Source organism: Hyperolius riggenbachi, chromosome 1, assembly GCF_040937935.1.
Source record: "Hyperolius riggenbachi isolate aHypRig1 chromosome 1, aHypRig1.pri, whole genome shotgun sequence".
NCBI lineage: Eukaryota > Metazoa > Chordata > Amphibia > Anura > Hyperoliidae > Hyperolius > Hyperolius riggenbachi.
The window spans coordinates 559011712-559035854 of record NC_090646.1 but is presented as its reverse complement, the minus strand read 5'-3'; the positions used below and the strand labels follow the sequence as shown (position 1 = coordinate 559035854).

Sequence of the window (24143 nt, the reverse complement as noted above, 5' to 3'; positions counted from 1 at the left end):
GAACAATGAATTGTTCAATAAGTTTCTAGTCACTGACCCTTCCCTCTCCATTCCCCCATCCCCCAAATTTGAGGACCTTCATGGTCCTACATTTTGGTTTAGTAGAAATAGTAGAGATCTCATTCTTGGATTGTTTAGGTACTTCCCTGCTAGGCTGCTACAAATCTAAAGGGCCCTTTGATAGGGTTTCAGGAAATAACCCCAAATGTTCAAATATAGAGGCATTTCATGTTAGGCAAATTTTGCTTTACATACCATTTCTCATTTTTTTATTCCTTTTCTGCAGTATGTTTTGGTGTTCAAATCAACCCTTTGTGCCACACAGAGCTAGTGCTACGCCTGACTAAAAGAGAACTGACAGAGGATCTTCAACTTGAAGTGAAATTTTAGCCAAATTAAAAAAAAAAAATCTGTAAAATCCTGGCACCATGTAGGCTGGAAACTTGAAAATCCAGCAAATAAGTTAGCAGTAGCACATCTTGATGTTGGGTCTAAAAGGGATATAGTTGAGTTTGAGATCCCTCAAAAAATAGCATACTTCTACTGAAGTTACCTGGTTCTAATTTTCCCCAGAGACCCTACAAATACGTATGGAGATACAGGAAAGGCTAGGAGATACTCAAAATGGATACAAAATATTGTAAGATTTAAAAAGGAGATACAACTCTGGCTCCCCCAAAAGTCCGCTTGTCACATTGTGCGCATGCCTACCAGCGGTTTTCCACACGGGCTCCAGTGGAAATAGCCAAGTCGCATCCGCTGAACTGCGCTGGTGTAAACCTGCAAACCTGTCTGCACCTGCGCAGTAGAGCAGACCCAATTGGGCTTGGCTGTTTCCGCCGGAGCCCAAAGAGAAAGCCGCTAGTGTGCCGGCACACAGCGGTGACTGTTATTATTATTGTTTTGATTAGTTTGGGGGTGACAGCGTAGGGTCGAGCTGCTGGAGGAGGTTTAATTAAATAATGCTAGAAATAGGAATGATCCATGAGACGCTAATGACTACAGGCAAATATAATGTAAAGATATGCAGCTCTGAACTGGGCACGTGCAACACAAGGATTTTTACTTACCTGGGGTTTCCCTCCAGCTCCCTGTAGTCCATGGGCTCCATCAAAGTCCATCCGACCCCTCTGTTCTCCCGCTGAGAGGGCCCTTTTACAGTATTTTCACTGCGCTCCACTGCCTTGCAATGAAAGTCTATGGAGACTTTCATACTACGACGTTAGGGCGCAACATTCTGAGTGAGCATGCTTATAAATTGTGCTGAAGGCTATTCTCAGAAATGGTGTTTTTAAACAATACACTTCCGCATACCCAAAGCAGGAAGTGACGGCAAGCGCGTAACGCGTGCACACTTCGCATTAGCTCGTTTTTTCCTGAAGGCCTGTTTTTAATTAACAGTGCGATGCAGTGCGTCGGGAGCAACACACTGCATCACTGACGCTGGTTTCTGGTGTGAAACCTGCCTCGGAAGTCCGAGACTACTGCGTATGCACGGCTTCGGCTGCATGCCTCCTTGGTTGTACCTTGCACAGTTAGTTAAAGGGTACCTGTACTGATTAAAATTATTTAAAATAAACACATGAGGTAACTTAAAATGAACATTACATGGTTACCTTGCCATTAGTTCCTCTCAAAAGCTCACCATTTTTTTCTAACAGTGATCCCTTCCAGTTCTGACAACATCTTGTCAGAACTGAAATATATCAGTTGCTGTCAGTTATATATCAGTTGCTGTGAGTTAAAGCTGAGAGGAGAACTGATGTGTCCATGTTTCCCTATGGCTCAAGTGGGCGATGTTACAGTTTAACTGTGTGCTGACTAGGAAGCTGTTATGGGGTAATGGCCATTTTCAAAATGGAGGATGGAGAATTCCATTGATCACAGTGGACAAACAGGACGCAAGAGAGGAAAAAGAGATTGAGGAGTAGACTACACAGGAGGTAAGTATGACTTGTGTATGCTTATTTTGACTTTTAATTTTCAGTTCAGGTTTTCTTTAAGACTTGTAACAGCACACGCACATAATACTCACAACCATGGGAGCATGACATGCAGTCAGGACATGTGCAGCAGTCAGTGATTGGCTCAGTCTTGGACTTTACCACAGCAGATTGCAGGACAAGACTGGACAGACTCCGAAGGGGCCCAAAGACAACAGGGGGTTGGAGGAAGCCCCAGGTAATTATAAATCCTTGAGTTTCATTAGTCTCAGGTACACTTTAAGGGCTGGTGCACACCAGAGCGGTTCTGGAGCATTTTTTAAAATGCTTGCTGGGGGAAACCGCTTGGCTAATGAAAGTGAATGGGATGGTGCACACCAGAGCGGCTCGTTTTTCCCACAAACGCAAATTCGGGGGCTGCAGCAGTTTTTCGATTTCTGAGGCATTTCTGCCTCAATGTTGCCGCTCTGAAAAACGCTAGATTGAAGCGGTTTTCCAGGCATTTTTTGTTACAGAAGCTGTTCAGTAACAGCTTTACTGTAAAAATATTTAAAATGTGCTACACAAAAACACTCCAAAAACGCTAGGCATGTTTAGAAAACATGCCTACAATCGGCAGCGCTCTGAAATCTGCTTCAAAAACCTGTATCGTTTTGCAGATCTGCTGGAGGTTTTTGGTGTGCACTGGGCCTAACAAAGAATTTACACCAACTCAAAATGATTAGCATCTCATTGGCTCTCTCTAATTGGATAAATACATACATAGACTTTTCCTCTGCAGGCATTGTGGAATAAAGCTTCATAGTCGGTGATATATGGATGTATCACTAACTTACCTAACTGTTGGAAACTCCTCCACCCTCAACCTCTAACCTATTTCTTGTTGTTCTGTTGTTCCAAATTGGTTTGACCTTTAAGTTAATATTCATCCTAGGAAAATGTAAATTGGGTAATCATGCCCAACAAATCACCATTATGGCTGGTCAATTTAGTGGAATGGCTCAGATAGGTTGGAGAGATGGTTGGTTGCTAGCTGCCAGCAAGCTATTTCCTGTCCCTTTCTAGTAAATGACATTTATGCATCTCTCAGGCCTACTATTATGAGGTGATGTCAAGTGGAAAAGCTGCTCAGCAGTTGCCACTTTCCTGTACCTGTCAGACGCAAGGAACTCATTTTAGCATTTTTCTCCCGCGCTGGAGATTGTTAGGGCGAATGCATCTGTTATTTATTATATCTGTTCCTTAACATGTCTCTGCCAAAGCCATGCATTTGTTAAGGTGAAAACAAACACATTATCATTCACTAGCTTACAGTGCATAGAGGGTGTTGGTTTAACAGATTCAGGAGAAAGCTGATTCTTCCAGATGGTGTGAAAGCGTTTGGCAGGTTCAGCTTCGCTAAGTGCAGTATACAGTACATATGGTATATCAGTTGCAGAGGTAGGCTACAAGTAAGATGCAGACGTGAAATGATTTTAGATGCTGTGCAACAACATGGAATCCATTATCCATTGTTGATATTTAAAGAGGAACTGTAACAAAAGGTGCGTACACACATGCGACTATAGTCGTTTGAAACAATGGTTCCCCGATCATTTCAAACGACGATCGTCTAAAAAAAGCAGCCAACAACCATTAAAGTGATCCTTAAGCCAACTGAAAAAAATGAGATTTACTCACCTGGGGCTTCCCTCAGCCCCCAGCAGCTGATCGGTGCCCTCTCAGCTCCGCTCCAATGTCCCAGGACCCGCCGGCGAGCACTTCCGGTTTGGCTGTCACCGGCCGACAGGCATGGGAACGCGAATGATTGTTCGCGTTCCCAGCCTGTATATCGCCCCCTATGCTGCTATTGCAGCCTCCTGACCACAATAGCAGCATAGGGGGTGATATCGTGACAGTTAATAATGGCGCACAGCGCCAGGGGAATACAAAGGGCGCCCTATAGACTTACATTATATAACGCTATTTAGCGTTATAAGTGTTAAAAAATGGCGCAGGCAGTGTGCCTTACACTTATAACGCTAAATAGCGTTATAATTGTTCAAGAATGCAGCGGGGGTCGGGGGAGGAGAGAGTCAGCGGGACACTGGAGGGCATAGGCAGCGGGGAGGATGTGTGCAGAAGCATACGTTACCTTGTCCCGGCCGCCGATCGCTCCTTCCCTCCGCTCCTGCACTTCTTCCATTCGTTTACTGTAGTCCTGCAGCCGGCCAATCACCATGTGGCTTCAGTCTCCGCATGCTGATTGGCCGGCTGCGGGACTACAGCAAACGAATGGAAGGAGCGGAGGGAAGGAGCGATCACTGGCCCAGGATAAGGTAACGTATGCTTCTGCATACATCCGCTGCCTATGCCCTCTAGTCTCCCGCTGCCTCTCTCCCCCAGCCCTGCATGTTTATCATGGCGCACCGCTCTGCAATCAATGTAGCATAAAACGAAATTTACCGTTTTATTGTATTTACATTAAAACGGTAAATAGCGTTTTATGATACATTTATCGGCAGAACGGTGCGCCATTTTTCTCCCTGCGCCATTTTCGGATGGACCCGGTGATATACAGGCTGGGAACACGAACAATCACTCGCGTTCCCATGCCTGTCGGCCGGTGACGGCCAAACCGGAAGTGCTCGCCGGCGGGTCCTGGGACATCGGAGCGGAGCTGTGAGGGCACCGATCGGCTGCTGGGGGCTGAGGGAAGCCCCAGGTGAGTAAATCTCATTTTTTTCAGTTGGCTTAAGGATCACTTTAAGTCTAACGACGGACGAGCTAGATCGCTAAAAACGAACTATTTAGCTTGGCGGATTTTTTCCAACGACGAGCGTTTGCAAAAGTAGTACATCGTTGGAAAACGGTCGTTCGTACTAGGCTTGACATGCTCATTTCGCTATTTCTCCATGGAACTTTTCATTTTTATGCGCAAGCGCAATAGTTGCTTTACGTGATGTAACGTTCGTTCTAATGATACGATCAGATTGTTACACACCTTTAAAAGCTAACTTTACTTAGGTTGTTCTTTCCTCAATTAAAAGTCCGTTCGTCGTTCACAACGAACAATCGTTGTCGTATGTGTGTACGTAGTTTAAGGATTGAACTTCATCCCATTCAGTAGCTGATACCCCCTTTCCCACAAGAAATCTTTACCTTGTGTTGAATAGATCATCAGGGGCGTCTGTATAGCAGATATTGTGGTAAAACTCCTCCCACAGTGTGATCTCAGGACCTAGGTCCTGACATCCCACTGTGGGAGCCTCGTTGCATTGTGGGAAATAACGGGTGTTTCCAACTGCCAAGCAACCAGTATCTCCCTCTATGCATATGTATATCAAAAAACAACCTTTTAGCCTATCGCATTGTTAGGGGGTGTGGTTATAAATAATGGCAATTGGTGCTGTCTATTTTTGTTTTCATGTCTGCCAGCAGTAAAGATGATGATGTGCAGGCTGATTATGTATCAAACAATATGAACAAATTACATGGCGAATAGCAATCATTTTTTGATCTCTGTTCTATTTTTGAACTTCTCACTTTGCAGTGTATTGATTTATTTTTACCCCTTTTCACTAAAGTTCTTCTTTATTAGAAAAAGGAATATGAACCTTTTCCTGTTTGAATGAATGCAATACAAAGATAAGAAGGTGGCGGTTAGTAATTAGCGTTGCTGTTTGTGTTTGGGGTAAATGTGACTTCCTCTCTGAATATCAGGTATCTGACTCAGGGATAGGGATGAATGAGAGCGCCTCTTGCAGTCTCCAGAAAATGTCCTAAAGCTTCAGATGGTTCAGCAAACTTTTGGCAAAACTGTTTCACGACTTGCATTAAAGTCAATTTCATCGACTTTCGTGCCGGTTAAAATTTGCTAGGTATGTACTGACCAACATGAAACCACGGCAGAAAGTCACGGCTTTTGCTGAGGCTAATGCTGGGAATACACGTTTCGTTTTTGCCTTCGTTTAAACCTTTGTTTCGATTGTGCCTTTTGTCCTTTTTGATCCCGAAATAATCGATCTTACGGTTAATATCACCACCCACGGTTTCGTTTTTTTTTTCGATTCTGATGGTTTCGTTTTTCCAATGATCGAAGGCTGCAAAGAAACGAAACGTAGTACAGGGACGGACGGCATAAACGAATATATAATCGATCTGAACAGCCATCAAGCCTACCAATGGCTCGATTAGATGGATAAAGAGAGATAATATCAAACATGTTCGATCACTAGTCGTTCGTTTTTGGGGTCTATTAATCGAAACTATAATGAGATTATGACTATTTTCACATACGTTTTCAACACTCGATTCGTTTACTGAACGAATCGAAGGCTAAAACGAAGGCAAAAACGAAACGTGTATTCCCAGCATTAGGCTGATGAGGCTGATGTTAAGCCGCAATACCGATGGGTAGGATACATTATCTATCATGTAAACGAATTTATAAAATATTTTTACAATCGAAACTTTATAACATTTTTTTCTCAAAAATTACAAGGTCTTTTTGATTTTTTTTTTACTTTTTTCCACTTTTCTCCCTAACATACCTAGCATAGGTATTATAGTACATATGGGAGCTTTGACTTCAGTGCAATTCACAAAACGGTGTCCGAAATCACCCAGCAACTTCATGTATCGTGAGGCACTTTTTCGTTAGGTGGTTGAGAGGGGTATACAATTGTAATTGTGTGGGGTGGAAATCTTAAGTGTTTGCAAGTTTTCAGAACTTCTTATGGCCCATTCACACTATAAATTGCAAAAAGGTTTCGCTTAGCGCTACCGTTTTGTGCGGGTGATTTTACTACGATCAGCGCTGTAAAATCACTGCTCACACTTCTGCGATTCAGAGCAATCGCGATCAGGGTTTTATTAGGCTCTGTGCCAGGATTGCTCCAGAATCACAGTGAAATGCTGCATGTCACGCGTTTTGGGATTTGCACTAATCCTAAATGGTCCGCGATCAGCGCCAATCGCGGCAGTGAGACTGCCATATACTTTCTTCATTGTTCTGTGGAGTTTATTATTATACATTTGCAAGTTGCAACTGCAGCATGTGACACTAGATAATGAATGCCAGGGTCACTCATCTGCACACTATAGCCAGCTACCTTTGCTGTTTTGCATCATTGCATTGTGCTGTGGGCCTCATTGCACTACATCTACAATTTGCATTACATTAGGCCACTGCTGTGGGTTTTGTAAAGTATAGCCATTAACAGCTAGCTTAATTGTTCATTATCATTTATTTGTAATGTGAGGCTTATTCTAGTATATTTGCCCAGACACTGAGAATCAGTGAGCTTTTATCCTCAGTATAGCTATAGCCTACCACTTACTGTTCTTCATTGTTTTGTGCTGGTTGTATACTACATTTGCAGTATATTAAGCGAGGCATTCAGAACCACTCCTGCAAGCATGATAGTAAACTACTGCGACTGTTTACTGCTGTGTGCTCTGGGACTTATCCTACATTAGAACGGGTAAACAGTTGGACTATATAATAAAATATTATGAAGTTAGCTTTTGCCTGTTAATACAACATTTTGTTACAATTGTTAAAGTATTGTTTAGTATTTATAGTGACAACATCTTCCGTAGCACTGTACAGAGTATATTGTGTTGTCAGTCTAATCCCTTCCATAGTCACTGGGCTTCACAAAAGGGTGCTAACTCAGTTAGCAGGCGTAAAAGCTTTGGGTGTGCTAACTAGGGTGCTAAGCAGTTAGCACGCACAACGCTTTTATTGATCGCGTGCAAAGTTTAGCACTGCGCGGTGCATGCAAAACGGCGCACCAGGTGCGACTAAAATGTTGCACCCGAAACATTGCACCGTGTAACGTTTTGGCCACACCCAGTGCGACGGTTTAGGGGCACCGCAAAGTGCTTAAACTTTGCGTGCGCTACCTTAGCATGTGAGACTTTGCACGTCCTAAAAGGCTTTAGGCGTGCTAAGTGGCTTTTAGGCGTGCTAAGTAAGTTAGCACCCTTTTGTGAATCAAGCCCAATGTTTATCTATGTATCATGTAGTGTATATTTCATAGTCTAGGGCTAACTTAGGGGGAAGCCAATTAACTTATCTGCATGTTTTTGGGATGTGGGAGGAAACCAAAGTGCCCAGAGGAAACCCACGCAGACACGGGGAAAAGATACAAACTGCATGCAGATAGTGCCTGAGTGTCTGAGCTTTGAACTGGGGACCCAGCACTGCTAGGTGAGAGTGCTAATCACTATACCGTGCACTGCGTTAGCTATGTGATTATATTGTATGACGCAAAACAACATGTACGTGTGAAGCTAGCCTTACTGTTACTTTAGACTGTCTAGAAACTCCCTCCTTGTTGCAAAAGTAATCTGCTACACAAAGCAGTATCAATTGTTACTAATTTTCAACACCTGCACCAATCCATTAACAAGCAGTACAATGACCCTCCTATCACCCATTGCTTTATATGTGCATAAAAACAAAATAACAAGGCTGGAACAATGTTTGCCGCCATGTATAAATAAAATAAAAAAAATTCAGCTGTTCTTAAATAGCTCCCCTCCATTGGGGCAAGTTATCTACGTCCCTGAAAACCTCACTTGTGCACCCAGGGGCGTAGATCCTCATCCCTGTCTGTGTGCTCTCATTGTGCGCTTGCATGACACACAGCACGTGCGCCCCCCCTTCCCCAACAGCACTGCACAGATTAGGGAATCCTATATAATAAAACCCTTGTGTACCTGCGTATGCTGTCTTTGTGTAACTGGTCCGTGCTTTTTGCTACTGCGCATGTGCGCAGCACGGACCCAGCTTCACAAAGACAGAAGGACGGGGACGAGGCCAGGGAGTGTGCAACGTGTGAGCAGGCGGCCGGTTGTGCGGCGTGTGAGAAGGCAGCAGGGTTTACGGCGGATGCGCGTGCGGCAGCGGTTGGCGGGCAGATGCGCGACGGGTGGCGTGCGCGCGTGCGCCCAGAAACACAGACCTAAAGCCCGTTTTTAAACGGGCTTAGGTCTACTAGTAAGAACATATGTTCCTAAACCTAACCTAAGTGTTTAAAGTTGAAAATTGCTGTTGCATCGAGCAACAGTAATCAATCCATTGTAAATGATAATGACTGTCACGTCCTGTTGGCTGGAACGCAGCTTGAGCTGTATTCTAACCAGACAAGAAAATGTAGTGGCCCAAAAAAAATTAAAGAATTTAAAAGACAATACATAAATTGTTACATTAGGAACTTAGCTTTTAAAATATGTATGCCATGTGGGTGTATTACTGTTATTTTTAGGGCTTACATTATTCTTAGAGTACCCAAGAGTACCCAAGTCACATAATGGAACAAATACATCTTTATTTCCAAATAGAATATTGTTGCATACATTGTACTAGGGACATCATTTATATGGTGTAATAAATGGGGCAAATAAGCAAATAAAATGTGTGGGTTTTAATTACAGTAGAGGTGAAATGGTTAAGTGCACCTGTAGCAAAAAAAAGTGCCCTCAGGAGAGGGGAGCCTCTGGATCCTAAAGAGGCTTCCCCTGCCTCATATGTCAGCCTGTTCTAGCACTGGGAAGCCTGAAGAGTGACTTCCCTGCTCGTGTGCACTGGCACCATCCTGGTCAGCTATCTTTGGAAAAAACCGAGCTGCCTGCACAGTCGTATGGAGCTGATCAGGCTCGGGTATTCCTGCCAAAGCAGGATGGTGCTAGTGCGCATGCGCAGGAAGGCCACTCTTCAGGGGTCCCAGCGCTGGCACAGGCTGATGTATGAAGTCAGGGGGAGCTTCTTTAGGCTCTAGAGGCTTTCTCTCCCAAAGTAAGTGTCTAATATGACAGTATTACTTTAAAGCAGCAGGGGCAGCCATACTATCCCAGGAACACACTTCTGCAAGCAGATAAATACTTGTTCTATTTACATAACATATGTATTGTACTGTCCTTGTTTTGATTTCTATGAATTGTATATAGTAAATAAAGAGAGAATTGTTTCAGGCATTTTCCATCTTTACTTCTTCTGACTGAAGCCAATCCTGATGTAATTTCCTCCCGTGCCCTTTTTTTCTCCTAGAAACTGCACACTCTAGCTTGCATATTAAAAGCACATGTGAGCACAGCATAGATTGTATTTTGGCATCTTCTGCATAGGGGTGATCTGTATTTCCCTTGCCAGCCTCAGCTTGTCACACTGAACTACCCTCAGCCAATCAGTGAGGAGCAGGAATGTGGGATGGGAGATAACAAGCTTCCTTCTCCCCAGCAATTTACCAGAATAGAGCCAGGCTGACTGAGATACGATTTCTTACAGCAGAAATTATGATTATATTGGAATACTGGCACTACAGACTGCAAAATAAACACAGAGCAGTGGGTAAATGGAATTTGAGTTTGTGTCTGACAATCCCGCTTTAAGAAGAGTATACATTAGATAGATCTATAGTTTTATTTTATATAATAAATACATTTGAATAAACTAATTAAGTGTAGCGTACAAAAAAAACTCTTTACAATGGAAGCTGCATTATGTGGCATTAGCTGTAAATTCACAGTGAATTAATAGCATTAGCGGTGTATGACCCACAATGCATTGGCACTAAACTGAAAGGGTGAAAATATAGCTACAAATGTCCATATCTCAAAGAAAATTAATTTAAAACCCTGTCATTGTGACTGTGACAGGTGCAGAGAGTGCAGCTATTCTCAGGACCAAAACAATCAGCTTGTCAGTCATACAGATTGGAAAATGATCAAAAGATTTGTTCTGTGCTGTGCTTATTAAGCAGAGACAGCTCAGCACTGCATGTATGGCAGTACAGAGAGCACATCTTGCATGCACTATCCACTGGTCATGCTAACCATCACAGGCCCTTGTTTATATGTGCCTTTAGAATTTACCCAACACCATCAGACGGGATGTAGGAAACCTCAAGGTATGGACGTGCAAGCAGTGCTAGCTCACAGCAATTATAGCAATACATTTGTAGGTGATTATGTAACACTGCACCAGTTCATGCTTTCTGTGCCAAGGATATCACTGTATTACAAAGAACAATTAAGCCCGGTTCACACTGCCATATAAAAAAATGATACGTGCAAAATCTGATTCGTCTAAATCATACATGTCAAACTCTGGCCTGCAGGCCAAATTTTGCCCTCAGAGCAATTAAATTTGGCTCTCAAGGGGTTTCTCCACTTTGCATTATGTTTGGCCCACTGTACACCAACAGGGAGGCTATATTGGAGGTGAAGCCCTAGAACACCAGGGAAGCCATATGGGGCGGTAGGGGGAAAGCACTAAAAAACACAAGGGACCTGTAAAGGGGAGGGTGGGGGTCTATAAACACCAGGGAACTGTATAGGAGAGGGAGGACCGCTAGACACCAGAGAACTTTATAGGGGAGGAAGGTGGCCAGTAGACATTGAGGTTGGCCTGCGACTAGGTCCCAGTGTACAATTTCAGCCTGCGACTAGCTGCCTTTGTACAATTTCGGCCCACTTTGTATTTGAGTTTGACACCCCTGGTCTAAACAGATCACTTTTTAAAAAGCCATCAGATTTGTATCCGTTCTGTTAACGCACAGTCAATGCCACGCATCCACTAATCTGGAAAAATCATTCCCACTCCAAACTCCAATGTAGCAATGAGAACGGAACCTATTAATTAATATAGGATTCATTCACCTCTGTTAGGATCCCGTGATCCCGTATTTTATGGCCGTATGAACTGGTACTTATTGTCAGTAACTTCTTACTGCTGACTCTTGCCAATTTTCTGTTGCAGAGACAAACTAGAGCAAACATGCAGCGATTGGCTGGCTGCAGGTCTCCTGCAAACTAACCAGGAAGTGGAGGAGACACAGTTGCCGGGACCATCTAATGCAGCCTTTCTCAACCTTTTAACCATGGAGGACCCTGCAAATAATTTTGGATCGCAAGGAACCCCTGCAAACAATTTTTTGATCTCGAGGAACCCCTGCATTTATTCTGCAGGAGGCGTGGTCTTTAAAAGTATGTGTAGCTGTTTATTTCACTACCCCCATTACACTGCCACTCATTATACTGCCTCCTAAGCCCCTAATTTAGTGCTTCTTGTTACAGTACCACCTATTATAGTGTGCTCCATTATACTTCCCCCACGATGGGGGAAAATGCCAAGGAGCCCTTGCAGAGTCCTCAAGGAACCCTGGGGTTCCTGGGAACCCTGGTTGAGAAAGCCTGATCTAATGTATGAAGCTAGATGCCGGCAATTACTTCTTGTTACTATTGTTATTTAATGTTTTAGAAATGTCCTAAAACAGTGTGTCCATTTAAGTAAACCTACTGGAAACCAGGAGGCATTGATTTCTGAGCGTAATTCTCATTTCCTTGTAGCAGAAAACAGCTGTCACCTTAAATGCTTACTCAGTAGGTTATACTTATTTGCAGCTGAAGTTTTTTAAGCAAAGTCAACACAGCCTATGCAGTTCCGTATTGTAGTTGCTTTTATGCTGCTGTGAAAAGTGTTTAGTTATTTTCCAGCCTTCCCCCCCCCCCCCAGCCTCTTGTTTCCTCAATGTGACACAAAACCTACAATGACACTTCACTGACAAGTCTAATAATTAGAAGTACTGGCTTCTCCTACAACATTTTCAGTGTTTCCTCTGACTCTGTCAGCTGTCAGCTCCAGCTGAGTATGTTTGCTATTTAATGCTAAAGGATTTGCTGAGGAAATGACTACTTAAATGATGAAAAGGCTCAGGGTCACAAGTATAATGAGTGCTCATCAATTCTCTTCCAAGCAACAGCCACCAAAACATTCCATCAAGGTGTCTTCTAGCTAATAGGGATTTACAGTACTTACATGTCACCGTCTCCTTGTGAATTGGTTTCTCGATAAATCCAGAGGTATAAAGAAAGAGATGGAGCTCTAGTGATGAAGGTGGGCGGGGGGAGTTCCACCCTTGCTTGACAAAATAAATATTATTATTTTAAAAGGTACCCAATTGTAGCTTTGCTCTATCAAGTGGTACAAGAGAAAAAAAAGGATCCTCAGCATTTTCAAGCAATAACATTTTCAAGTCAGTAGAATTGAGTGTTAAATTCGGACAGTGCTAAACGGAAGCAGGAAATTTGGACGCCTGGGGCTAGTGGACTATTTAGGCGCTCCATAGGCGTTAATGCAAAATATCGCCAAAAGCAGAAATTTGGGCGCTGGCTTTCATTTTGAGAATTATTGTTTTGAAATTCGTTTTGAGAATTACGATTTTGTAAATTATCGTTTTCATTTTTTTTTTATCATTTTTAAATTTGTTTTGAGAATTATCATTTCTTAAATTATGACTTTGAAATTTATTGTCTTAGAAATGTATATATATTTTTTTTTACGTTGTTTGTGGTGGAGGGAGGGGGTTATAAGGTTAGGCGTCAGGAAGGGGGGGTTTAGGGTTAGGCGTCAGGAAGGGGGGGTCTTAGGGTTAGGCATCACCAGGGGGGTCTTAGGGTTAGGCACCACCAGGGGGGTCTTAGGTTAGGCACCACCAGAGGGGTCTTGGGGTTAGAAACCACCAGGGGGGGGGGGTCTTAGGGTTAGGCACCACCAGGGAGGTCTTAGGGTTAGATACCACCAGAGGGGTTAGGCACCACCAGGGGGTCTTTGGGTTAGGCACCACCAGGGGGGTTAGGGCTAGGCATTGGTAGAGGGAGGGTTCTATGTGAGAGTAGGGTTAGGTTTAGTTGTAGTAAAACATCTGTAGTTCTTACCACTGTTTCACTACCTCATTATGACTGTAAATATTTCTTTGTTTTCATAGACGTTTGTTTTAGATGATATTTTGCAATTTCGGCTTCACCTAGCGCTCTTTGTTATAGCTTTATTTTAACACAGTTATTATTATTATAAATGAGATAAAGATGAAAATTTTTTTTTTTTAAAAAAACATTATTATAGATGATGTTTTATAATTTCAGCTTCACCTCGCGCCCTTTTTTCTTGGCGCTCTTATTTAACTACGGAGTCAGAAAGAAATAGGAGGAGATGAGTTCCTGAAAGAAGCAGAGGGAGCTCGTCGTCAGAAACAGCTGGGGGCAGTGTCCGGCGCCACCTATGGACTGCCAGCCAACATGCCCTTCAATGTCAGCTGCTGACGCCACCATAGTGCCCACACCCCTGGGCTCAGCGGTGTGGAAATTTTTTTGTGTGTCTGCCTCAGATCAGAGCAATGCCATCTGTTCTCTCTGCATCCAAAAATTGAGCCGTGGAAAGGCCAACACCCACGTAGGGACAACTGCCTTACGAAGGCACATGGAGAAAAGGCACAAACTGCAATGGCAAGACCATCTGAGGAAAAGCAGCACACAAAAGCAAAGCCACCCTCCTTCTCCTCTTCCTCCTTCAGGTGCATCATCTTCAGCTGCTTTCTCCCTTGCACCTTCACAATCACAGCCACCCTCCTCCACTCCACCTCTTACCTTGAGCGGTTCCTGCTCCTCTACCCACAGCAGCAGCCAGGTGTCCGTGAGGGAAATCTTTGAGCGGAAGAAGCCAATGTCTGCCAGTCACCCCCTTGCCCGTCTTCTGACAGCTGGCTTGACGGAACTGTTAGCTCGCCAGTTGTTACCATACCAGCTGGTGCACTGTGAGGCCTTCCAAAAATTTGTGACAATTGGGACACCGCCATGGAAGATACCAGGCCGCAATTATTTCTCCAAAAAGGTGATACCCAAACTGTACTGCGAAGTTGAAAGGCAAGTGGTGTCATCTCTGGCACACAGCGTTGGGTCAAGAGTCCATCTGACTACGGATGCCTGGTCTGCCAAGCACAGTCAGGGCAGGTACATTACTTACACAGCCCATTGGGTCAACCTGGTGACCGCTGGCAAGCAGGGAGTACGTGGCTGTGATGCGGACCTAGTTGTGCAGGCAGGCTTGCTGCCACCTCCTCTCCTTCTCCTCCTACTCCTCCTGCTACATCCTCTTTGCTGTCGTCCTCCTCCTCCTCATTGGCTGAGTGGCAGTTTATCTCTACTGGTGCTGCGATCTCCTCTCCAGCTACACAGCCCCAGCTCCCCAGGGCCTATGCTGCATGCCAGGCACGATGGTGTCACGCTATCTTAGACATGTCTTGCCTCAAAGCGGAGAGTCACACTGGAGCGGCTCTCCTGGCTGCTCTTAACAAACAGGTGGATCAGTGGCTGACCCTGCACCAACTGGAGATCGGCAACGTGGTGTGTGACAATGGCAGCAATCTCATTTCGGCTTTGAATTTGGGAAAGTTGACACATGTACCCTGCATGGCACATGTGCTGAATCTAATAATTCAGAGATCTGTGTGTAAGTACCCAGGCTTACAGGACGTCCTGAAGCAGTCCAGGAAGTTGTGTGGGCATTTCAAGCGGTCTTACACGGCCATGGCATGCTTGGCCGATATCAAGCAGAGAAAAACTTGCCGATAAGACGCTTAATTTGCGATAGCCCGTCTCGCTGGGATTCAACCCTTCTTATGTTTAACCGCCTGCTACAACAGGAGAAAGCCATCAACCAGTATCTCTACAACTACAGTAGAAGGACACACTCTGGGGAAATAGGGATGTTCTGACCGAAGTACTGGACACTCATGCGAAATGCCTGCAGGCTCATGCGGCCGTTTGAGGAGGTGACAAACCTGATGAGTCGCAGTGAAGGCGCCATCAGCGACTTGATCACATATGCTTTCTTCCTGGAACGTGCCGTGTGTAAAGTGGTGGATCAAGCTGTGGAGGAGCATGAACAGGAACAGGAGTAAGAGTTGTGGGATCAATTCTCAGAACTAGATGTTTCCTCAACACCAGCAGCAGCACAGAGGAGGGGGGAGGAGGGGGAGGAGAAAGAGTCATGTGGGAAAGAGGAGTCAGATGATGAGGATGGTGGGGTTTTTTTTGGAGGAGGAGTGTAAGGAATAGCGGAGATGCCGCCGCAGAGACAAGCGGCATGGCGGCTATCTCCGCGTATCAGCCGGCGGCCTCTGCCGCACGGTTAAAAGCTCAAGGTATGCCTGGTCCTTCCATTGCTCACAGGTTAAGGGCTATGCACGCGCGAGCAGAGCGACAGGACCGTTATGCAGCTAAGAGGGGGGTCAGCCGATCCTGCGGTCAGCTGACTCCAGTTGGCATCCGGATTGGCTGTGGGATTGGGCGTCGGCGCTGTGGAGCTTGCTGGGTATATATAGAGCAGGCCTGTCAGTAGCTCCGCGTCTGCTGTTGCGTATGCTATATTGTGTTAGCGCTCAGACCCCAGTCAGTTCCCAAAGTGTGTTAGAACGAGCCGGAGCTGGAAATTCACACTTAGCTAGATTCTGTTGATAGCTTTAAAGTACTAGTGCATTGTTTATTTGTTATGACCTATTGCTTCCTCTGACTATTCTTCCGTTTGTCGATTCTGTACCTCAGTCTATCTGATTCACGTTGCCGACCCTGCCTGTCCCTGACGTTAAATCAGTCTTCCGATTCTCTACTTTGTCTGTCCGCTCTTTGTCAACTCTGCCTGTCTGACCACTCTACCCGCACTGGTGGGCCCTGCCACTAGTGAGGGAAATCAGTTTCCTGCACCAATCTCCTAGGTGTAGGATACTGCCTTCCAGGCGGGATACCTGCTCCTCGGGTATCCTAGGCTGCAGTACTATCTGTGCCACTTGCCATTAGGCTGCAGTACTATCTGTGTCACTTGCTATCAGGCTGCAGTGCTGTCTGTCTCACTCTAGTTTGGGCTGCAGTAACGCCTGAGGCCAAACTGAGCTACAGCCAGCACCAATTGTATCAACTACTCCTAAGCTGCAAGACAGTCAGCTCCATCTGTTCTTCAGAGGAGCCTGAGTTCAGCACTACTGTGGTTCTCTTCTTATACTGTGCACCAAAACACTACTGGGCTGCAGTACACTCTGAATCACTTGCTCCACAGGTGATCAGTTATCCAGCATTATTCTATTATACACATTAGCCCTCTTGCCTGCAGTACTGTCTGACTCACCCCGCCATTAGGTGAGCATCAGCTGCAGGCTGAGTCACCCGCTCCTCGGGTAAGCTCTCTCATCTGAATTACTGTTACACCTAAACACGATCCTCCACTGGTTGTCACGTGTCAGGCTATACTAGTATTATTGGTGATTCTGCAGATCACCATATAATCAGGTATAGCATCTGTATTATTGGTGATACTGCAGATCACCAATAATCAGAGTTCTCTGTGTGCTGACAACTGTCGTTACAGAACAGCAGACCAAACACTATGGACGCACTACGCAGCCAAGTTGAAGTCCTGATTACCGCGGTGAATAACCTCACCGGGGTGATTAATACCCAACAGACTCAGATCACTCAACTGTCTGGGACAGTCAGGACACTTCAAACGGCTGTCGATACAGTGCGATCCCCTCCAGTTACAGATTTACGCATGGCAGTTATCAGGGCATAGATCAGATTTTCAGAATTTCAGGAATCGTGTGTTGTTCTATTTTGAGCTGAGGCCTAATTTATCTGGAACAGAGAGCCAGAGGATAACGTTTATTAAAACTCTGTTGATAGGAGACTCACAGACATGGGCATATAGTCTTCAGTCAGATCATGAGGCATTATCTTCGGTTCAGGAATTTTTTAAGGCTATGGCCGTAATATATGACGATCCGGACGTGGCAATTACTGCTGAGAGGAAGTTAAAGACCCTCAGGCAGGGCCGTAATCCGGTAGAGATTTATGCGCCAGAGTTTAGGAAGTGGGCTGTGTCAGCTAGATGGGGAATGTATGCATTACTAGACTGCCTTCTGTCAGGATTATCAGATGCAGTCTCTGATCTGATGTTGGGACATCCCGAGCCCAAATCCATAGACGATGCGATCTCTCTGGCAGTGCGAGTAGATCGCCGTCTACAATATCAGAAACAGACCCGTGGGAAAGTTGTTGTAAGATCAGTCTCCTATGCCTCCTCTCCACCCTCGTCATCTCCAGACGAGCCGATGCAAATCGGACATTCTAGATTGACGCAAGTGGAAAAGAATCGCAGGAAGTCAGAGGGACTGTGTCTATACTGTGCGGAGCAAGGTCACGTGGTCCAGAATTGTCCTAAGAAGTCAGGAAACGCTGCCGCCTAGGAGTAGTCAAAGGTAATACCCTAGGCGAGCAGTCAATACCTCTAAACAATAATCGTTTACTCCTTCCCTGCTCCATCACTTGGGAAGGTCAAACCACGGCTACAGAGGCCTTTGTAGACTCTGGTTCTGCAGCCAATTTTATAGATTTAAATTTCGCGAAAAGATTGGGGATTCCGGTGCTCCGTTTAGACCGGCTAGTTGTGGTCACAGCAGTTGATGACTCTCCGCTACAGTGTAGACAACCACTTTCTCAAACTCCCTTACTGACTTGTAACATAGGGGTCTTACATAAAGAGGAATAACAGTTCTTTGTCCTGCATATGGCTACCTCTACTATCATACTTGGTATGCCCTGGTTGCAACTCCACTCCCCTCAGATCGACTGGGCGTCAGGTCAGCTACAAAGCTGGTCTACCCACTGTCGTCATCATTGTTTGGAGAGGGTTGCTGTTTGCGCCACCAAGATTCAGGTAAAAGGGGTACCAGTGCAGTACGCAGAGTTTGTGGATGTATTCTGCCCCAAGTCTGCGGATAAACTTCCTCCTCACAGGAGTTACAATTGTCCTATAGAATTAAGAGCTGGGTGTATGCCCCCTAGAGGCCATCTTTACAATTTGTCTGGGCCTGAGAAACTGGCAATGCAAGAATACATTAAAGAGAATTTAGCCAAAGGCTTTATCCGTCCATCCCGGTCACCTGCTGGGGCTGGATTCTTTTTTGTACAGAAGAAGGATGGAGGCCTTAGGCCCTGTATTGACTACAGAGGTCTAAATAAAATCACGGTGAAAGATCGGTACCCGTTACCTTTCACAGACGATTTGTTCACACAGGTTACCAATGCCAGTATCTTCTCCAAACTAGACCTGCGAGGGGCATACAACCTTGTACGTATTAGAGATGGTGATGAATGGAAGATGGCGTTCAACATGCCCGACGGGCATTACGAATATCTAGTTATGCCCTTCGGGTTGTGTAATGCGCCTGCCGTCTTCCAGGAGTTAATTAAAGGGACTCCGAGCAGTGCAGAAACTATGGAAAGATGCATATCATTTTAAAGCTCTCTTTCTCCTCTTTCCAATGATATATAAACCACTGCCCTACGCCTTTTAGTTTTCGCTATTTTCGCGATTGAAATTGCCGCGGCCGCAATTTCAATCGCGAAAATAGAGGAGACTAAAAGGCGTAGGGCGACGATTTAGGTGTCGCCAGAAAGAGGAGAAAGAGAGCTTTAAAATGATATCCATCTTTCCATAGTTACTTGTATTATACAGGACGACACTTTCCCCAGTGTCAGTAGCTCCATTCAGCAGAATGGAGCTGATGACTTTAGGAAAAAGTCGCCTTGTGTAATACAATGTAACTATGGAAAGATGGATATCATTTTAAAGCTCTTTTTCTTCTCTTTCTGGCGACACCTAAATCGTCACCCTACGCCTTTTATTTTTTCTCTATTTTTGCGATTGAAATCACGGCCGCGGCAATTTTAATCGCGAAAATAACGAAAACTAAAAGGCGTAGGGCGGCGGTTTATATATCATTGGAAAGAGGAGAAAGAGAGCTTTAAAATTATATGCATCTTTCCATAGTTTCTGCACTGCTCGGAGTCCCTTTAATGAGGATTTTCGGGAGGTCTTGGGAAAATTTGTACTTGTGTATCTGGATGATATACTAATTTTCTCAGCTAACCTGACAGAACATCGAAAGCATGTCAAATTTGTTCTTCAGAAATTAAGGCAAAATTCGCTTTATGCAAAGTTGGAAAAATGCCTCTTTGAAGTCAAAGAGGTGCCATTCTTGGGATACATCATTTCCACTTCCGGACTTTTGATGGATCCCGAGAAAGTCTCTGCTGTTTTGGAGTGGCCTCAACCGGTGGGATTGAAGGCACTCCAGAGGTTCCTTGGCTTTGCCAACTACTACAGGAAGTTCATCAAGGGTTTCTCCTCTGTAGTGTCACCCCTCACTAGTCTTACCAAGAAAGGGGCTGACCCATATCATTGGTCGGAAGAGGCTCAAACAGCCTTTGCCACTTTGAAAAAATTGTTTTGCTCCGCCCCAATCCTGAGACATGTGGATGTCACCTTCCCCTTTATTGTGGAGGTCGATGCATCTGAAATAGGGGTTGGGGCTATGCTGTCTCAGCGTTCTGGTCTTCAGGGCAAGCTGCACCCGTGTGCTTTCTTTTCACGTAGGTTCTCTCCTGCAGAGAGGAACTACGATATTGGTAATCGGGAGCTTTTGGCCATCAAATTAGCCTTTGAGGAATGGCGCCATTGGCTGGAAAGGGCAGAACATACAATTACGGTTTATACAGATCATAAGAACCTGGAGTACATCGAAGGGGCCAAGAGGCTTAGCCCTCGGCAGGCCTGTTGGTCTTTATTCTTTTCAAGGTTCAGATTCATTATAACTTACACACCAGGGAGCAAGAATGTTAAAGCTGACGCTCTGTCTAGGTGTTTTGAGCCTGAGACAGTCCAGCCCGCAACTCCTGAGTCCATTCTACCTCAGAAGGTAGTGTTGGCAGCTACAGAGACCTGGGGAGACTGGGCAGCTACCCTTGCTCTGTATCAACAAGATATCCCAGAAGGGAAACCTGACGGGGTGATGTTTGTACCACTCCCCTTCCGACTACAACTCTTACAATTATTCCATACCCATAAGAATGCTGAGCACCCAGGGGCTACTTGAACTCAGGATCTTTTAGCTAGATGTGTATGGTGGCCTTCGCTGGCATCTGATTGTAAGGAGTTTGTGAGAGAATGTTTAGTTTGTGCTAGAAACAAACCCTCCCGCCAGGCTCCAGTTGGCACGTTACAACCTCTACCAGTGCCAAATGAGCCTTGGACTCATTTGTCAATGGACTTTGTAGGGGAACTCCCTAGATCTGAGGGTAAAACGGTCATTTGGGTGGTAGTAGATAGGTTCAGCAAGATGGCTCATTTCGTCCCTTTGAAAGGACTCCCCTCGGCCCAAGAATTAGCTGATCTCTTCATTCAGCACATCTTCCGGCTGCATGGCATTCCTGAGAATGTGGTGTCAGATAGGGAAGTCCAGTTTGTGTCGAAATTTTGGAGAGCCTTTTGCCATCAGTTGGGTATGGACCTATCTTTCTCATCAGGCTACCATTCACAGACCAATGGCCAGAGCGAAAGGGTTAACCAGTCCCTTGAACAATTTCTCAGGTGTTATGTGGCAGATGCACCATCAGATTGGGTGAAGTTCCTGCCGTTCGCGGAGTTTGCACATAATAACCTGAGGAGTTCCTCTTCAGGGTTTTCCCCGTTTCAGGTGGTATCGGGAAAATCTCCCAAGTTTTCTCCTTTACCGGTGGCATCTTCCCCTTTCCCGGCTCTGGAGGATTGGCAAAGGGCATTAAAGGAGATTTGGGGTTCAGTTAAGAGGAATTTGGGGAAGGCGTTTCAGTCCCAGAAAAAACAGGCAGACAAGAGACAGTCTGTCGAGTGGAAGTTTTTCCCAGGGGACATGGTGTGGGTTTCGACTCGGCATTTGGCATTGAAACAACCGTCACCCAAGTTAGGACCTAGATTTATTGGCCCATATCCTGTCACAAAAAAGATTAATGACATCACATATGCAATTGATCTCCCAGCTAGCATGAGAGATGTGAGATCGTTCCATGTGTCCCCCTGTGATGGTTGATGATCAATCCGAGTATGAGATCAAGAAGATTCTGGATTCTCGATTAGTGCAGAATTCTGTGCAGTACCTGGTCCATTGGAAAGGATATGGACTAGAGGAGAGAGCTTGGGTGCAGAGTTGTCACATGCATGCTGAAGAGTTAAAGAAAGAATTTCATAAATTGCACCCGGAGAAGCCGGGTGGGAAGTGTCCGGAGTCCACTCCTCAGGGGGGGGTGTTACTGTAAGGAATAGCGGAGATGCCGCCGCGGAGACAAGCGGCATGTCGGCTATCTCCGCGTATCAGCCGGCGGCCTCTGCCGCGCGGTTAAATGCTCAAGGTATGCCTGGTCCTTCCACTGCTCACAGGTTAAGGGCTACGCGCGCGAGAGCAGAGCGACAGGACCTTTATGCAGCTAAGAGGGGGGGTCAGCTGATCCTGCGGTCAGCTGACTCCAGCTGGCATCCGGATTGGCTGTGGGATTGGGGCGGCGCTGTGGAGCTTGCTGGGTATATATAGAGCAGGCCTGTCAGTAGCTCCGCGTCTGCTGTTGCGTAGGCTATATTGTGTTATTGTGTATTTTTCTGGCTGCACTGCAGCTGCAACAACAAAACAAAAGGCATGTACATGTGTCAATTTCCCTTCGTGATCGTTACCTTGCCGCGGTGAAGGGGCTTGCGTATCACAATGAAGCAATGACCATTGACCACCGGCTATATATTTAAAGCACTTTAGGCCTCCAATTTAGCATGCAATGTGATTTCTGCCCTTAAAATGCTGCTGTGTGTGAAATCTGGATTTTTCCTGGGGACTTTTGGCGTGTATCCCATTCCGCCATTCAAAAACTCAGGTATTACACCCCTTGAAACATCTTTTCCATCACTTTTGTGGCCAGCATAAATGTTTGTAGTTTTCAAAGTTCGCCTCCCCATTAAAGTCTATTGCGGTTCGCAAAAGTTCGCTAACCAAACTTTTGCAGAAGTTCGCGTTCGAGGTTAGCGAACCGAAAATCGGAGGTTCGAGCCATCTCTACTAGCCATTTGAAAAACCCTGGCCTGGATCTCCTCATACCTTTTAGATCGCCTTTTACAACCTCCTTCAATGGCTTCTCCCCAACCTTAACCCCCTCTAGCATGGCCCATAGCGAGCAGCGCAGCAAGTAGAGCGCGGGGCTCCATGATAGGGGCTAGATTGCAGGCAGGGGTTAATAGAAAAGGGGGTGGGCTAGTTCACTGGCCGGGTTGTACGTGCGTAAGAGCGCGTGATTGAGGGGAAGTGAGCGGCGGAAGTGAGGTCAGGGAAGTGACGTCGGCGGAGGCAGATGCACAGGGGACACCGAGGCAGTAGGACGCGTTTCCCACCCACCCTTCCTCTTTTGTTTGGTTGGTTTGCTTTGTGTTGGTGGTGGTTACATCATTGCAGCTGGCAGGGTGTAGGGCTCCAGAAATTGGGCACAATTAATGATGGTGGGGGAAAGTAAAATCTCCCACTTTGGGTTTGAAGGATTGCGAAGGGTGTCTACTAAGAGAAATTTAAGGATTGTGCATGCAGCTGTCCCTGAGCCGGTCCATGCGGCGGGGGCCGGCAGATTGCAGGCTGCATTGCAAAGAAGGTTGTGGATTCTGGTTTAAAATATCCCAGAGCTCTTCCCCTAGCAGGTTTACAGTTTCCTGTTATTCGTATTAAGTTGTTGTTATTTATATTTTATACAGATTTATTGTTTATCAAGAATTGATGGGCTGCTTTGGCCTTAATAAAATCCATTCGTTAAGAAGCAGTCCTGTCTTTATTTACAGTGTTAGGGGGTGGGGTTTAAGCTGGTGGGGTAGCAAGGCTAATCTATGCACATATCATGATCAGGGTCCCCCAGGGCTCTGTTCTTGTTCCTTTTAGTGATGAGCACAAATTTTGCATTGTTCTAATTTTGCATCGAAATTTGAAATTTTGATGCAAAACCGCCATGCGAAATAATTTTAAAACCATAATTAATTTTGTCTGTAATTGTAATCATTCGTAATTTCACGTAATTTTCGCATAATTTCATGTCAACTTTAGGGTTAATAGCACTTATAACTTTTCACAAGTGTCATCTCTCCTTTGGAACTCTGTCCCACAGCCTGTCCGTCTTGCTACCAACATGGACATTTTCAAACGTACCCTTGAGACACACCTGTTCAAACAAGCCTATAATTTGCTATAAAAACAGGGAACACCAAGAGCCCCAATAGTGTAATTCGTACTGGACAAGGTGGCAATAAGTTTGTATTGCTAGATACTCACAAGTCAGGGTCACCAGTAGGCAACCACTGTAAAGGCAGGTGGGGAGATTGTCCTGACCCCACTCAGGATTAAGAAGTCGCTCTCTGTAGACAGGAAGAAAGGGTAGCAACCCTCCACCAAGGGTGGACTCAAGATTGTATACAATGAACAGAGGTGCCAAAAGTATAAGATTAGATTAAATGAGCTTAAAAAACAACTTAAATGGCAAAATTGA

General features: G+C 45.2%; 1 long non-coding RNA gene across 1 annotated transcript in view; it reads left to right on the top strand.

Annotated features, from left to right (window-relative positions):
* The first annotated feature begins 11694 nt into the window (after positions 1-11694).
* The window catches only part of LOC137526562 (uncharacterized), a 125725-nt gene continuing 113276 nt past the window's right edge, over positions 11695-24143 (top strand). The window contains exon 1 of the long non-coding RNA XR_011023116.1: positions 11695-11918. This is a non-coding gene — a long non-coding RNA (uncharacterized lncRNA). The remainder of the gene's footprint in view (positions 11919-24143) is intronic.